The sequence below is a fragment of the Halichoeres trimaculatus genome, unplaced genomic scaffold, assembly GCF_033239565.1.
Source record: "Halichoeres trimaculatus isolate MK-OKI-2021-1 unplaced genomic scaffold, fHalTri1.1 fHalTri1_scaffold_93, whole genome shotgun sequence".
NCBI classification, from domain to species: domain Eukaryota; kingdom Metazoa; phylum Chordata; class Actinopteri; order Labriformes; family Labridae; genus Halichoeres; species Halichoeres trimaculatus.
The window spans coordinates 34,227-50,820 of NW_027437272.1; the positions used below are offsets into that span (position 1 = coordinate 34,227).

General features: G+C 40.6%; 1 long non-coding RNA gene across 1 annotated transcript in view; it reads right to left on the reverse strand.

Annotated features, from left to right (window-relative positions):
• LOC141786784 (uncharacterized) overlaps window positions 1-11,273 on the reverse strand; it is a 36,903-nt gene extending 25,630 nt beyond the window's left edge. Inside the window, exon 1 of the long non-coding RNA XR_012597977.1 lies at window positions 10,763-11,273. This is a non-coding gene — a long non-coding RNA (uncharacterized LOC141786784). The remainder of the gene's footprint in view (window positions 1-10,762) is intronic.
• Between the last annotated feature and the right edge of the window lie 5,321 nt (window positions 11,274-16,594).

The following is a 16,594-nucleotide window of genomic DNA, read 5'->3' on the forward strand; positions in this document are numbered from 1 at the left end:
TGAATTTCCCCTAGGGAATAAATAAAGTATTTTCTATTCTATTCTATTTTCTATTTATATATGAATATTAGGGCTGTCATTTTAACGCGTTAATTAGATTAATTAATTACACCGCAAAGTAACGCGTCATAAAAATTAACGCAGATTGATCTGGATCCCAAACCCGCGAGGGGTTCAAAGACGCACTTATTTTCAAATGTATTTTCAAAAGCAGGTTAAACTGAGAATACTTCACTTTTCTTTGATCCAAGACTTGAAAAAAGTGTTTTGTACATAGTTCCTTACAGTTTTTAGCCTTTAGCCCTGGTTCTCCTGACCTCATAGAAGTATAGAAGTTCATATTGCATCGAGTAAAAATGTGAACAGAAGCAAAAAATGTCCTAAAAATCAAATCAGCTTACCTCAGGTGCAGGACTGTGTAGATTTTGTAAAGATAGAACCATAACACTCAGGGTACCTAAAAATGTGTTTTATATATTCCCACCTTATTTTTAAATGTCTTTTAATGTAATTTTAATGTCCTGGAATTCAGATTCTTTATTTTGGGGCCTTAAGCAGATGTGAGATTAAAATGCGATTAATTAGATTATTTAATTACAAATCCTGTAATTAATTAGATTAATTTTTTTAATTGCCTGACAGCACTAATAAATATATAATTATGTTTATTTATTTGGGTCACTCACTCCCTTTCAGGCCATATTCTCCTTACTATTGTCAAACATCTTTCATGACCAACACCAGCATGATACCTGTGGAAATATAAGCGTTTGAATGTGACAATGTTCTGAAATTTAAATAAAAAAAATACACAAATACATAAATAAAAGATTTGTTTCCAGTGTGTTTATACAACAGATTTGTTTTGCATGAAGTAGATGACCAAACACCAATACTACTAACACCAAACACAAGTGTGAAAAACTGTAGAAGAGAACATAAGATCATGGTGAAATATATAAAACTTTTCACAAAGTGCACTTTGTTAAATTAACAGTAGCAGCATCAGGGGTGTGCTATATCATACCATTTACAACAATACTGGTATAATTTTTTTGACAATATAAATTTGTCATTTCACGGTATTTACAGTGCAGAGACACAATGACATATGACGCTTCCTGCTGTGTACGAAACAACAATGGCGAGAGCGAAAGTAGCACTACAGCATCATCGTCCTCACATAAGGATTTAGTGCCTAAAAGAGGAGCAGAGCAGCGCAGAGCAGCGCAGAGCAGCGCAGAGCAGCGCAGAGCAGCGCAGAGCAGCGCAGAGCAGCGCAGCGCAGCTCAGCGCAGAGCAGAGCAGAGCAGCGCAGAGCAGAGCAGCGCAGAGCAGCGCAGAGCAGCGCACAGCAGAGCAGCGCACAGCAGAGCAGCGCAGAGCAGCGCACAGCAGAGCAGCGCACAGCAGAGCAGCGCACAGCAGAGCAGCGCACAGCAGAGCAGCGCAGAGCAGCGCAGTGCCCATAGCAGCTGGATACCCGAGATTACAAGATCACAGGAAAACCACGTTTCAGCAGGAATCCCACCCATGACGACACACCTTCATGGTAATTAATTAGTATGTTAAGTAGGGATGTCCCGATATTACATTTTCATTTCCGATACGATACCAATATTTATCCGATATGATATCAGCATTAAACATGCCTACTTTGATTACTTATTTTGTAGTATGTCTGACATGTTAGAAAAGGCTTGATTAAGTGATATTATTCAAACAAAGAACAGTAGTCAGCAAAAGTAGGTATGAGGAAAAACTGACCCATTTATTATTAACCAACGGGAAACAGAAATTTTAACATTAAACATAAAAAATACTCGTAGTTGAATAAAATAAAGAATAAATTAGAAGACCCAGAAAATAACCTAAGTAAATCAAATAAAAACAGCAGGAGCGGAGTCTGGAATAGACTGCTTATATCGGAGTGCTGATATTGGACATTTTCGATGCATTTCGATACGATACCGATATTTGTTTTTTTTGCTAATATCGGACCGATATTAATATCGGACTGGGACACCTCTAATGTTAAGCTCATCTTGCCCTCTCCAAACTTAAGCGCCTTTAGTCCATGCCTCCTCCTTTGTGTTGGTGTCCTTATAGAAAGAATGTGTTGTTAGAATAATGAAGTTTTTCGCCTGCTAGATTAACTTTTCCTTTTTTTTATTTTTTCCTTCTCTTCCCCTTGTCTGCATTATCTTTTCTGCTGAGCACTGTGTCATATGACAGCGTTGAAAAGACCAATGCATTTTTTTTTCTAGCAGTCAGATTAACTGCTATAGTGACCATCACCAGCCCTCCCTGTAGGCTACTCCATCATTCTAAACTTTATTTAACCCCTGATGTGAGCTATAGGGGAGGGCCGTGCCACACCACAGTGTGAAAGAAGGGGAAATAATGACAGGCAGGACAAGACAAGACAAACAGAAGGAAGGACAAACGTCTACTACTGTTGATTTAAGATAGCAATTCAAGTGCTGGGCTAATGCAATACAGGAAGTAAAGGTTGTACGAAACCAGGGACACCAGAAATGGGGTCTTGAAAGCGTGGGGAGCTTGGGCCTACGTGGATAGGAGAAGAAGTGGCATGCATCACAGGATGTGAGAAGATGTGTAATAGTACCCGACTCAGCATGCTCTGACGGGATCTATCATAACTCTTAGTTAGTCTCGACAGAAGCTTGAGTATCTGCACGCATGTGAGGTGGTCACCGAATATCCAAGTAAGTAAAACACAGCCAGGGGCGCCCCCCGGGGGCCACCAGGGCATCCGGGCCCCCCCACACAGTCCCCAAACCGGGCCCAGGGACAACCCTAGGACTCAAGGGGGCACAGACCTGCCTCCCCGCCGATACCAAAGACAGCACCCAGGGCCCAGAGCAGCGGCCCCCCCTGCAGATCGCACCCGCCCTCCCCGACCACCCGTCCGCCCGGCCCTAAGCCACCCCCACCCCCAGCACCCAGCCACCCCCACGCCCCCCGCGGCAGGCCGGAGGCCCCAAGCCACACAAGAGCCAGCCCCCCCAGGACCAGCCCCCTCCCCAGAGGGGAGGCCACGAACCACAGCCAGGCCAGGTGGGGCAAGATGTTGGCATGTAGCGGTGGGATGGAGGTCCAGGCCCATCCCCCAGAAAATCTGAGGCCATGAGAGGCCTAGCAGACACAGTGAAGGGGACAGAGGGATGGGGCAGCCCAAAATATTTGAGAGAGATGTGATAATATCAACCCAAAATTGTTGGACAGGTGTGCAGTTCCAGGTGGCATGAAGGTAAGTGTCTGGAGTGTGTTGGGAGCAGTGGGTGCAAGTGTCAGATTGTGCTAAACCCATTTTAAACATCCTATGCCCTGTAAAGTGGACCCTGTGGATGATTTTGTACTGGATTAGTTGGATATTACTGTTGCTCTTATGGAGAAGGTGTTTTCACAGATTTGGTTCCAGAAGTCAGCATTGGGGGTGAGGGCCAGGTCTTGTTCCCACTTTATAAAGAATTACGATACTTGATCAAACTTACACGAGGCTAAAACCAGCGCTCGAAGCATAGCTTGTTTACATTCCCTGCAGCTGGAAGGAGGAGGGGGGACGGAGCGCACTAGCGCTGCGCGTAAGGACACATGAGTTAGTTAGGTCAAGATAAATGTTTATATTTCCGAAGACTTAATGCACTTAAAAAATATTTTATGTATGGCACTCTTAAACTGTGGTATTACTTTTTGATTTTAGTTCTTGTAGGCAGAGAAAATAGCCTTTGAATTTGGTACCGTCTGTCCCTGTTAGCGTCGATTTCCTCGTCACCATCGATTAAAGTTTGTGTCTTACTGAGGGAGAGGAGACAACTTTCTACTGTATCTAATGTCCTTAGTGGTCACATAGAGCTCATACAACCCCACTTCAAAAAAACTGAACTATCCCTTTAATGGGAAGAATACTTGATTTAGACCAGTTTATTAAATAATCTGATGGATGGGAGAATGATCGGATTGAATTAATAGTTTCTTTTAATGATTTAGATTTGGATTTCTGATGTAACAATATGTCATCTGCATATAAACTGATTTTGTGATGAGATGTTGGAGTCTCGATACCTATAATGTTACTATTCTGGCGAATGGCTGCTGCTAGGGGTTCAATAAAGATAGTAAATAATGGGGGGGAGAGTGGGCACCCTCTAGATTAACTTTCCTCTGGATCTGACCTACTTACTTTGCTTACATTTCAAGCTTGTGTAGTAGTAGTAAATGATTGGAGAAGTGGCATCCATACTGTGTGTGCAATAAAAATGCTGTTGTTCAGAAGCAGCAATCACTAATAATGAGTTGTTTGTTTTTTTCCCATAACGTCATGAATATCATTATCACAAATTTTTGGCTGGTCGGCTACTAGCTAGATACATTCAACAAAAAGAAACATTAAGTGCCATTCCAGCCATTCAGGGGGCTGATAGCAGACTTCTGTGTGATCCTAAAGAAATAAGTGGGACTTTTAGAGACTTCTATGTTAAACTATATACCGCCGAGCTAACAGTGAGTAAAATAGATATTATATCCTTTCTCTCAACTCTCAATCTTCCTCGATTATCAGAGGACCAACTTGAGCAACTGGATTCACCCATCACTATTGAAGAAATAATGAATGTCATCAAAAATCTACTTTCAAGTAAAGCTCCAGGCTTAGATGGCTTTACAGCAGAGTTTTATAAAGCATATTCTGCAGAGCTAGCACCTTTGCTTTTAGAAACTTATAATGAAGCATATGACAAGGGCAGACTTCCTCCCTCTTTGACAGAGGCTGCTATTACTCTTATTTTAAAAGCTGGTAAAGATCCCTTGGATTTCAAAAGCTATAGACCAATAAGTCTGACGTCCTACGATAAGTATATATTATCCAAAATCTTAGCCAACCGACTATGCAAAGTTATAACTTCCCTGATCCATCCTGACCAGGTTGGCTTTATACATCCTCCCTGTTCTGCAGACAACATCAGAAGGTTTATTGATATAATGTGGGTCTGTCAGGACTACACCTATGGAGATAATTTTGTTTCTTTATTATTCAATCAAAAAGAATAGATTTGAAACCAAAAAAGAGATTTGTAATCAAAAGACAATAAGTAGGAAATGAAAAAAAAAAGTTGAGATCAAAACAGAGCAGGTTGCAATTGAAAAAAAAAAGTTGAGATCAAAATATAACAGTTTGCATTTGAAAAAAAAAAAGTTGAGATCAAAATACAACAGGTTGCATTTGACGGACGTCATGCTCAGCAGACCGCTGCTTCACCGGCTGGCCGAGAGGTCTGCACAGAGCGGACCGCGGTGCCGTTAACGAGAACCGAGATGCGGCTCGGCAAGGCTCAGCTGGCCGCTGTAGCATGGCTGCTAGCTGTTAGCGCACAGTTTAAAGCTTCTGTGAGCTTAGATGCTTTCACCACATGTGAAAATGATCCATCGTTTGATTTTTCAGCTCGTAGGGCTCGCGTTTGTTTTCACTCAGGTCCAAACAATTGATCAGTGAGCGTCACGTTGTCATGGCAACTGACCGGAGGAAGGCGTATGTCACTGTGTGTCAGAGAGAGACAGAGAGAGACGAAATAATGCTACACCAGACAGTTGTCCTGAAGTTTTTAGTGCAAACAGTATTATAATTATTTATTTATGTGATTGGTTGAACAACATTCCAAGAGTGTCTTGAGCATTCTCACTCTGCTTTGACTGGTGTTAAAATGTTATACATAAATGTTATACGTCCGTGACATGTCCCGTTAGGCGCGACTCTGCTCAACGAAGTTGTAACGTTGTCAGGTGATGAAAAAGACACCTGATCATGTGTTAATGGAGTGCTAAAAGTGAATTAAAAAGCTTAGCCTGGCGTGGGGGGGCAGGTAAAGCCTGGCGGGCCCGCCAGGCTTACAATACACTGGGAGAAACCCTGTACTGTTGTGTAGGAACCATGCCCCCGCGTGTACCGTGGAACAGTGTTTTAATCACTAACTATCTTAGCTAATGTAACTATGCTCAGGCCGTGACTAGCAGAGACAACCATGCTAATTAGCGTGCTTGCAGCAGTAGGGCATTATAATTCATTATACTGTGTTGTTGTTTTTGTGAGTGTACAGCGGACTCTAGCCAGAGGCTATCAACTTACCTCCAGGCGTTGTGTAAGGAAGTGGTAGCTGGCGCTCGCACTCGGTAAAGCCAGGTCAAACCAACCAATAGAAACTATTCTGTCATCCACCAGCGTAGGCCCCGCCCAGTAAGTGCAGTAGAATTCGCAAGCAAAACTTTGGAGTTTGCACACAAAAAGGAATGATTTGCAAGAGAAGGTTTTCAACTTGAAAGCAAAGAGGGCTGATTTATAAGCAAAATGGAAAGAACTAGGTTCTCAGTTTAATTTTTCAACCGCAACCTGTTGTGTTTTGATCTCAACTTTTTTTTTTTCAAATGCAACCTGTTGTATTTTGATCTCAACTTTTTTTTTTTTTCAATTGAAACCTGCTTTGTTTTATTCTCAACTTTTTTTTTTCATTTCCTACTTATTGTCTTTTGATTACAAATCTCTTTTTTTGGTTTCAAATCTATTATTTTTGACTGAATAATACAGAAACAAAATTATCTACATATACACCTCCCCTCTGGCAGCCATCTCCTTGGACGCCGAGAAGGCTTTTGACAGGGTTGAGTGGCAGTTTCTGGGGTGCTTCTCAAAGCTCCAAAGTTCCATCCTCGCCTCCTCCACTTGCGTCTTAGTCCCGCCCACCAGAGATGCATGCCAGAGACGCGAGGAAACAAAGAGAGAAGAGAAGGAGGTTAATTTTATGAGCATTGAGATGTCCTCTCCTCCGGAGCGTCACATGAAGCGACGTATTTTAGTGATGACGGCGTCACAGCTGGATAAACCGGTCTGAGCGCACGAGACAAACTAAACTAAGGAAAATAATGTAAACAACAGGGCGCTCAACCGCAGAAAATTCATATTCACTTTCAGATCAGTTTAACATGAATATGTTCATGAATGAAAAAGAAAAATGTCACGTTTTCCTAGGCCCAGATTGATAGTTTTTAAGTCTTATATTGGGGCCACTTTGTGTTCATAAATAATGTGTTTATTCTGCTATAAGCACTGCTATAAGCACTGGTGGGACAGGAGGAGAGAGAAGTGGAGCTGTCTGCAGCGGTGCCTTTCATCCATTACGCGCACGCAGAGGGACAGAGGTGAAACTGTTGCTGTATCAGCCAATAATGGCATGATCTCACACCCATCACTGATAAAACAACAGTTTGCTACTGTATGAAAATGGCGTGGTTATGTGTTATTTTTAAAGGTATTATTGAACTGGCTCGAGTGGGCCAGTGGAGTGCGCAGTCAGCTGACCCGGAGCCTTTGAGTTTCACTTTCAGCCTGCATGTGTTGTCTGTTGTCCGGTCTCTGGGGCTCTTTCTAATTGTCTGTTGTCATCCTCAGTGAGAATGAATGTTGTAATCATCCAGATAAATATCAAACATGAAAATTCTCGGGGCGGCTCCGACGAGTCTGTGAGACGATGGTGGGGCTAAAGATTCATCTGTCAACCGCTCACACGAGAAGATAATCTTGCCTGAACGTCGGCCGATTTTAGTCCACGACCAGATTTCTTCCCCGATTGTCGGGAGGACCGAATCTGGGTTAAATCGGGGCAAGAATCCTGTAGTGTGAGCCAGACTTTATGCTTAGACAGCTTATCTTGCTCCATGGAGCTCACGTTTCACACATGTGGACAGCTGACGCTTTATAGCCGGCTCTGATACGTCACAAGGGGACGTGTCTGTCAGTGAAAAGACTTCCGCGAAGCCTGCTCTTGTGTTTCCTCGATTATGCCTCCTCCAGCTCAGTCTCCTCTCTCCTCTCTCCTCCGAGCACATTTGGCGCTTTGAAATGTCCTCCAGCATGGCTGATCACAACATACTTCCGGTGTCGCGGAGGAGAGAGGAGATAGGAGACTGCATTTTGGCACATTGGGAAGCACCCCTGCTCTCTGCCCTGGAGTCTTTTGGTTTTGGCCAGAGGTTCATAGATTGGGTCAGCCTTATTTACACTCATCCCACAGCTTCTGTTCTCACTAATGGTGTCATATCCTCTCCATTTGACCTAGGTAGAGGCACTAGACAGGGGGATCCTCTTTCTCCCCGGCTCTTTGCTGTTGCGCTGGAGCCATTAGCAGTGGCTATCCGCAGTGAGCCTACATTTCCAGGCATTTTAGTTGGAGAGCATCGCCATAAATTAATGCTATATACATTCTCTTATTTGTTTCAGATCCTCTCTCCTCTCCCTGTTTAAAATTAAAGATAGGTTTTCTTCCGTTTCAGGTTTTAAAGTGAATTGGTCAAAGTCTGAGGCTCTTCCTCTTACACCATACTGCCCTAAATCTCTCTTCCAATTTGGTAACTTTGCCTGGCCCAAGAAAGGCATTGAGTATCTAGGTATAACATTTCCACCTGTGCTAGCTGATTTGATTAAAAGAAATTTTGACCCTTTAACAGAGAGCTTGCGAGCTGATGTGACACAGTGGTCCCCACTTTATCTCTCCATGTGGGGTAAGGCAAATATAATTAAAATGATGCGCATCCTATATAGGCATATCTCCTTCCTTTAAAATTTAACAATGAACCAAAAATCAACTTAAAGTGCAACAGCAACATAAAAAGGCATATCTCCTTTTAATATTGGTTGAACGACCATTAATAAAATAGAACTCAAAGAAACATTAAAAGACATCTTCCTTGAAATAAGGAGAATGAAAGAACCTGAGCTTATAATTTCAGATTTTTTTTTCAAAAAGACACGCCAGATATAAACAAACAGATATAAACAATAATAATGGAATGCAAAGTGAACGGCAGGTCATCCTCGCTCTCATAATCACTCATCTTCACGTTGTTATTGCATGATTCGTCCTGGCAGACTACCTGCGTTTATTTATATCTGGCACACCGTGTGTGCGGACTGATACACTAAGTGGCGAGCGCCTCGTAGCTAGCTGTGGCTCTGCAGCGGAGGTAGCGCCGTTTTATGACACGATGAGAGCAAGAGACTTATTTAGCGGTGTTTTTGTGTGAAAGTAACGCGCTGAAAATTCTCTAAAAAAGGCGTGAATGCAGACAGATATCAGATTTTTTCGGTGGGAGTCTGTTTATTTATGTTTTGGGTCGAGTAAAATATGAGTGCATAGGAAACCGGCACATGAGCAGTGAGGGGGTGTTTGGTGCGTGTGCCCTGAGCTTCTGCTGCACAAAAAACACTGCTGTAGGGGGAATTTCTGCCCTAACCCTTGTGATAGAACCCAACTTCCATCCTGGAGAATCGCTTTGGGCACGGCACAGTGTGTATGGCCAGTGTGTCGCAGGGCGTTCAAGCTCCTCCTCTCCTCTGCTTGCCACGTCTGCACACGTCCCGTCTCCGCTCATCAAAAGATGTGTGCGGACGAGAACACAGCTTTTTTCAGAAATCAATCCATGGGTCACGTGTGTGCCGAACCGATTACGTCGATCTGGTCAATGATGATCCGCTGCACCACTAGTCACACCGGTGGACAAATGTCATGTTTAAAACAAAATATTTTCATATTTGAATTTTAAAGCTCATTAACTACAGATGTATTTATTCTGGAAGTTTATACTGTAAAGGAAAAAATAGGGGTTTTAATTAAATATTATAAATTATTATTTATATTTGTCACAAAGGACACAAAATGTAGCGTCACGTCAAGCACCCACATAAATGTGGAAATAGAATTAAATATTGATAAATAAGTAAATAAAAGCCCTCTACTCTCACGGTTAATTATCTTATGTCTTATCTTAAGTAGCAGACACTGCCAGCATGAAATACAGCAGAAAATAATATTCATATGAGAGGGTGGTTCTAAAGCCACATTTCCACCAAGCAGACCAGTTCGGTTCGTCTGGGTAAGGCATGGATTTTGTGGTGTTTCCACTGACTTATCCCGGGAAAGATCCCCAAATAACCGAGACGAGCCGTCCCACGTTTTAGGACCCTTTTCGTATGCAACTATTGCAGTTTTTCTCAGTTGCTTTGGTTCATTTCTCAGATCAGAATTGAAATTCTCAAAACTACTTGTTCAATCTTCACATCATTGTGTCACTTGTGCAGTAAATCAATTTCAATTGTTTGGACATGCATGCAAATGATTATGTAGAATTCTCTTTTGTTTGCTACATTATCAGGTGCTTTAGTCATATTTGTAGCCCACCTTTACCCACTATATTAGGAAAGGGCCTCTAGGTTCTTAAATATTATATTGAGAGCTAATGAAGAGATACTGCTTCATCTATGTTACTGTGTAAAAAATCCCAAGTGTGCCTTTAATATTCGATACCCACTCTTATTACGATCTTTCATACAGAGAAACCAAGATCAGATTAAATGATCAAACTTTTAAGTTAAATGCAAACTTCCAGTTTACTGAACATTTTTAAAATCAACATTATAACAAGTAAACCAACAATAAATCATAATTGCTCCTGAAATCTGTATTTTCTCAGTTTCTTGGCTTAAAATAATAAGTTTCTTAACTTGAAATAATATGTTTCTTAACTTAAAATAATAACCTATGTAAGGGGCCACACACACTCACACCTGCCTGGTTATTAAGTTTAGAAAAACCCTATAGTTGCAGGCCTGCGGTGAGGCCCAAAACTTAATTGCTGCTTCACTCTAGGAGCAAACCAAAATAAACCCTGAGCTTGTAGTTCAGTCAGTACTCACAGCCTCCAGTCCAAGTTCACGTGAAGAGAAATCCAAACAGTGTCCTACGATGACAGCTCCATCCTCCCACTTTGGCGAATGCAGGGTTAGCCTTTAGCAAGCGATGTCCAGGAAAGCAAAGATAAAATCCACACTTTGAACTTTTCCAGCAGTCTATTAGCACTTTGAGAACGACCAATCTTCATATCCAGTCCGGAATGATGAGAAAGAAGTCTCCATAGAAAGCTGACTGAGCAAAACTAGTCCGTTGGCGGCGCTACATCTGCTAGACTAGCGAATGCTACATGCTACGGTGCTAAACTGCTTCAAAAGTTCTGTAAACAACCTACTGCAGGGCAGACTTCGGGCAGAAATTATCCATAGTTGATCCACAAGCAATAGACGAGTGTTCATTGACGACCATTGAGCTAAAAGTCCAGAAAACTCTTCTAATTACTCAAAAATAGCAGCCACATGGCAGATTCAAATTGCGTCTCTCCAGGTCAAGCTAGCGTATCCCACTTCCGGTTTCTTAGTAAAGCGAATACGAAACTGATCGGCAAGGGTTGTGTACACAGCACTTCCTTTTAGCTCTTTCACAATAAAAACAAAATATAATACATGAAAACATTTTGTATTTCACTCGTTTTTAACTGATACTCATCACTCGTTTACTTTGAACAGATTTTAAACCTTTTTAACACATACATGAAATACAATTTTAACCATATTTATTTGTACTCTTAGATAATTATTTTATTTCTTTATTTTGTTTTTTTTTGTTTTTATTTATTTATTTTACTCAATGAAATCATAGCAATGAGTTTTATATTATTTTTATAAACTTGTCCTGGCAAACAATGGGGTTAATATAACGAAAGGGAAAATGGACCAATCACAATTTTCCCTTTGATGGTATCTTTGTAAATCAGCGACACATTCTGGCAGGTAGGGCAACGAATGCCTGTGTAACTCAAGCGAATGTGGACACAATTTGACAATGACAGTTGTCTTAGCCAATCATATTTTGATAAACTGTGGGCGGGCTCATACCTGTCATCTTCCGGGGAATCGCGAGTACTTACCAAACACCCCCTCCCTGCCCCTCTGCACTCTGACGGGGCAATATTTTACTTGACCAAAAACACAAATAAACAGACTCTCACCAAAAAAATCTGATATCTGTCTGCATTCACGCTTTATTTAGAGAATTTTCAGCGCGTTACTTTCACACAAAAACACAGCTAAATAAGGCTCTATAGTTCTCATGGTGTCGTAAAACGGCGCTACCTCTGCTGCAGAGCCACAGCTGGCTACGAGGCTCTCGCCACTTAGTGTATCAGTCTGTGGCGTTCCAGATATAAATAAACGCAGGTAGTCTGTCAGGACAAAGAGACACTGCGAGAACTAAAGCCTTATTTAGCGGTGTTTTTTGTGTGAAAGTAACGCGCTGAAAGTGCTCTACACAAAGCGTGAATGCAGACCGATATCAGATTTTTTCTGTGGGAGTCCGTTTATTTGTGTTTTTAATCAAGTAAAATATGGCTCCGTCTGAGTGCAGGGGAAACCAACAGAGGAGCAGTGAGGGGGTGTTTGGTGCGAGCGCTCTGGGCTTCTGCTGCACAAAAACACTGCTGTAGGGGTAATTTCTGCCCTAAACCTTGTGATAGGACCCAACTTGTTCCATCCTGGAGTATCACTTTCATGGATAAACACCAAACTGTAGCTGTGAGTGAGAGAGGAGAAAAGAGAAGATCTAGTTGGCAGAACGTGAAGAGAAATGGCAGAAAGTAATGGAGAAGACTGTGTGGTTGCTGGATTACTTGAAACTTGTTTTTTTTTGTTTTGTTTTTTTTTTCAATTTTATATCTTAATTTTTTTAATTGTTTGAATTTGTGTTAGGTGTTGCAGTGTTCAGGCACATGATAAATATTTAATCCCACAAAACTATCAATATACTAAACTTCCATGTCACATGATTCTGGCTATTGTTTTTATTTCTTTTTTTGATTGTTTATTGCCACATGTGGTCCCATGGTCCTACTGAAGGCCAAGTGGCTGGGGCCACGGTTCGCCTCTGACATTTTTATATATATATATATATATAATTATAAATTGTCTTACTTCCCATGACATGTAGTCATTAGTTCATCACATAAGAGTTTACATTCAAAAGTGTTGAACAACTTATCGTAATATGTCAAACATCTTTCCATTGGACTTTTTTTCTGAATCTGTTTTTTTCGAAGTCAGGATTGGTAAATTGCTCCCTGGTTAATCTTGACTTCCTTACAATGGCTAAGGTTGGTTAAGAGATGCAGCCAAAAGCTGGGAGAACAACTGTGTCCTCAATCATTCAGACTTTTTGTGGAAAGAGACGATCTTTGTTGTGATGTGGATGAGAATTTCTGGCCCAACATACAGAAACACAAGGAGGTGTAGGAAGACTGCACTGCTCTGTAATTCCCACAGCACTGCATGAACAGTGTTCCCTAAAGAGACTGTCCTTATATGTTCATCACAATGATGGGGAAGGTCAACAGAGTGCAGCACAAACAGTGAAAGTAAAAATATGAATATTTTCCAGTCTCTTGTCATCAATCTCCCACATACACTTAGATGTAACTTACAATTTCCATTAACTGTCATCAAAGCTTTAGGCATAGTTATACATCAGAACTTCCTTCCAGAATACTCTGTTATACTGACAACATGACTAAGCACTTTAACTTCTCTATCAATACACAGACACAAGGACTCATCATTCTGATGCACAGGCATGTTCATTGACACAGAAATTTACTTTTGAGGGATGAACTAAAGATTTTTCGAACAATAATGGCTTTTGCAGGTAATTGATGGTGTTTTGCTATTTGTACAAACTGTTCTGAAAAATGCTCTTATTGTTTTGCAATTGGCAATGATGATTCGAGAAATGTACCAAAGCAACTGAAAAAAAAAAAAAAAAAAAAATATATATATATATATATATATATATATATATATATATATATATACTATATAAGTGTTGTCAGGCGATTAAAAATATTAATCTGATTAATTACAGGATTTGTTATTAATTAATCTAATTAATCCCATTTTAATCTCATATCAGTTTAAGGTCCCAAAATAAAGACTTTGAATTCCAGGACATTAAAATTACATTAAAAGACATTTAAAAATAAGGTGGGAATATATACAACACATTTTTAGGTACCCTGAGGCATAAGGAACGTATTATGAAAAGTTGTATGGTTCTATCTTTACAAAATCTACACAGTCCTGCACCTAAGGTAAGCTGATTTGATTTTTAGGACGTTTTTTGCTTCTGTTCACATTTTTACTCGATGTGGACTCAATTTTCACTGCAATATGAACTTCTATACTTCTATGAGGTCAGGAGAACCAGGGCTAAAGGCTAAAAACTGTGAGGAACTATATACAAAACACTTTTTTCAAGTCTTGGATCAAAGAAAAGTGAAGTATTCTCAGTTTAACATGCTCTGAACACACAAACTGTTGCTCATTGGTGCAGAGCAGCCCCAAGCTAACACACGACACAAGGAAGATGGAAGGAAATTTTCAAAGAATTCTTTAGATTTAAACACATGACATTTATCGATCATTCAGGGCTTGTTTGGTGCAGTAAAAAGTGTAAAATGACCTGTTTTTTACAGAATTGAGCTAGACCAAACGGTTGATTTTCTGTAGATTTTCAAATAGGACGTATATAAACAAGATGTGGACGGCAGTCCCATTAACAGTGCTCTCTCTAACCCCCCGTGCAAAGCATGTTGCTGACGTCAGGTGTGATACATTCAGGGACCGTCCGAAATTTGAAAATCTGACGAGAACACCACTTCTTCCATGTAGGACAAACGGTTTGTAAATGCTAGGCATTTGAAAATAAGTGCGTCTTTGAAAGCCTCGCATGTTTGGGATCCAGATTAATCTGCGTTCATTTTTAGAACGCGTTAATTTGCGGTGTCATTAATTAATCTAATTAACTGGTTAAAATGACAGCCCTAATATGTGTGTATATATATATATATAAATATATATATATATGTGTGTGTGTGTGTGTGTGTGTGTGTGTGTGTGTGTGTATATCAGTGGCGATTGCTCTAAGACTGCAAGGGAAGCTCAGCTTCCCCTACAAATGTCCCCCAAAAAGTGGTGCTATGTACTGCTGTGTGTACATTTCATTGACAAAATGAATTCCTTCATCTTTTGTTCAGAATCAGCTACCTATCACAGGTAACAGGCTTAACCTCCTCCTCGTTCATCCCCGCAGCATCTCAAGCGCTTAAACACAGTCAGACGCTGGGCGTCTTCTGACTTCACGGAGAAGCGGGTTGTTCCACTGTGGAAACTGGACGGTTATTGGATAAACGCTGGGCTTTGTCTCGTCCTCGGACACGAAGCGTCTCTGGGGGTCTATGAGACAGTGGGCTGGCCTGGACGCTGGGCTTCTGCATGGTGATTGGATGATCTGTCAGAGGCCGAATCCCTTTTTGATTGACAGTGAAATGAGCCAGTCAGCGATCTTGAAGTATAACCCTCCACGGGAGCATCTTCTCAGTTGTACATTCAGTTGTTCTGGACTGATTCGGTGGCTTTAGCGATCCCAAGCGAGTTTACCTTTCTTAAAAACGACGAGCGTTGTGTTTAAAGATTCTCTCTCTTTTCACCAATACAGCTACAGCTACAGCTATAGCTGCCGAGTTTCTCCCCCGTCACTCACACTTACAGCCTGCAGGTGTAGAGAGGAGCTTCTGTTTAAAGCGGCTCAAGTCTAACACCCACAACACAATGGGCCAAGACCCTTTTAGCAGTCTAGCTCTGCTGGCCATTGAGAGAACACTGGTAAAATCCCTGGAAAAAACACCTGGTTGATACGACAGGGTCACAGATCATTTTCTTGAGAAGAATGGAGGGTAGAATTTACGTTTAAATATATAATCCAATTTATGATGAAGGCTGGAAAAAATGAGCTTCCCCTCCTTGACTTGACCAGCAATCAATTTTACTGTAAAATAACAGATTTTCAAAGTAAAAATTTTAGATCCTAAAATAAAGGAGTAATAGCTGTGATGTTTTGGTGGCTTTAAATTTTTATGTTAGCCATAAGTTCTGACAATTCTTGGTCTGGATGTTTTCACTACTACTCTGACTTCTCACAAACGAGAAACCAAGCGATTAATGTGGAATAACATTAATTTTTTTTGTTATCCATGAGTTCCCACAAATTTTGTTCCGTATGTTTTTGGTACCTGTCTGACTACTTACAAAAAAATTCAAGAAATTTTATTTTAGAAAGAAGAGATTTTCAAAGTTTAAAGTCTTACACTATAGAATTGAAGGAGTAATATCTCTGATGATTTGGTGGCTTTCTTTTTTTTTCTTTTTTTTTTTTTTCTTTTTCCCCCTTGTCCTGTTCATTGTCACAACAACAGAATTATGGTCTGGCTACCGTATTGTGCAGAACACATTTGCTTTTTCCAAAAGGGAGCCGTTAGTGTATAAGGCTCCCTTTGAGTGTTAAAATTGTACTCTTTATTACTGTTTTTGGATATATATTTTATACATATATATACATACACACACATACGTATATATGCACACACACACACACACACACACACACACACACACACACACACACACACATATATATATATATATATATATATATATATATATATATATATATATATACACACATACGCATACATGTATCCATACAGTTTCCCTCCCGTATATTGCCAAGTTTGAAGATTACTGCTTAACCAGAACAAGGTGATATCAGGAAAGAAACAGTGATAAAGGGAAAGAGTGTAGAGAAGAGACTAG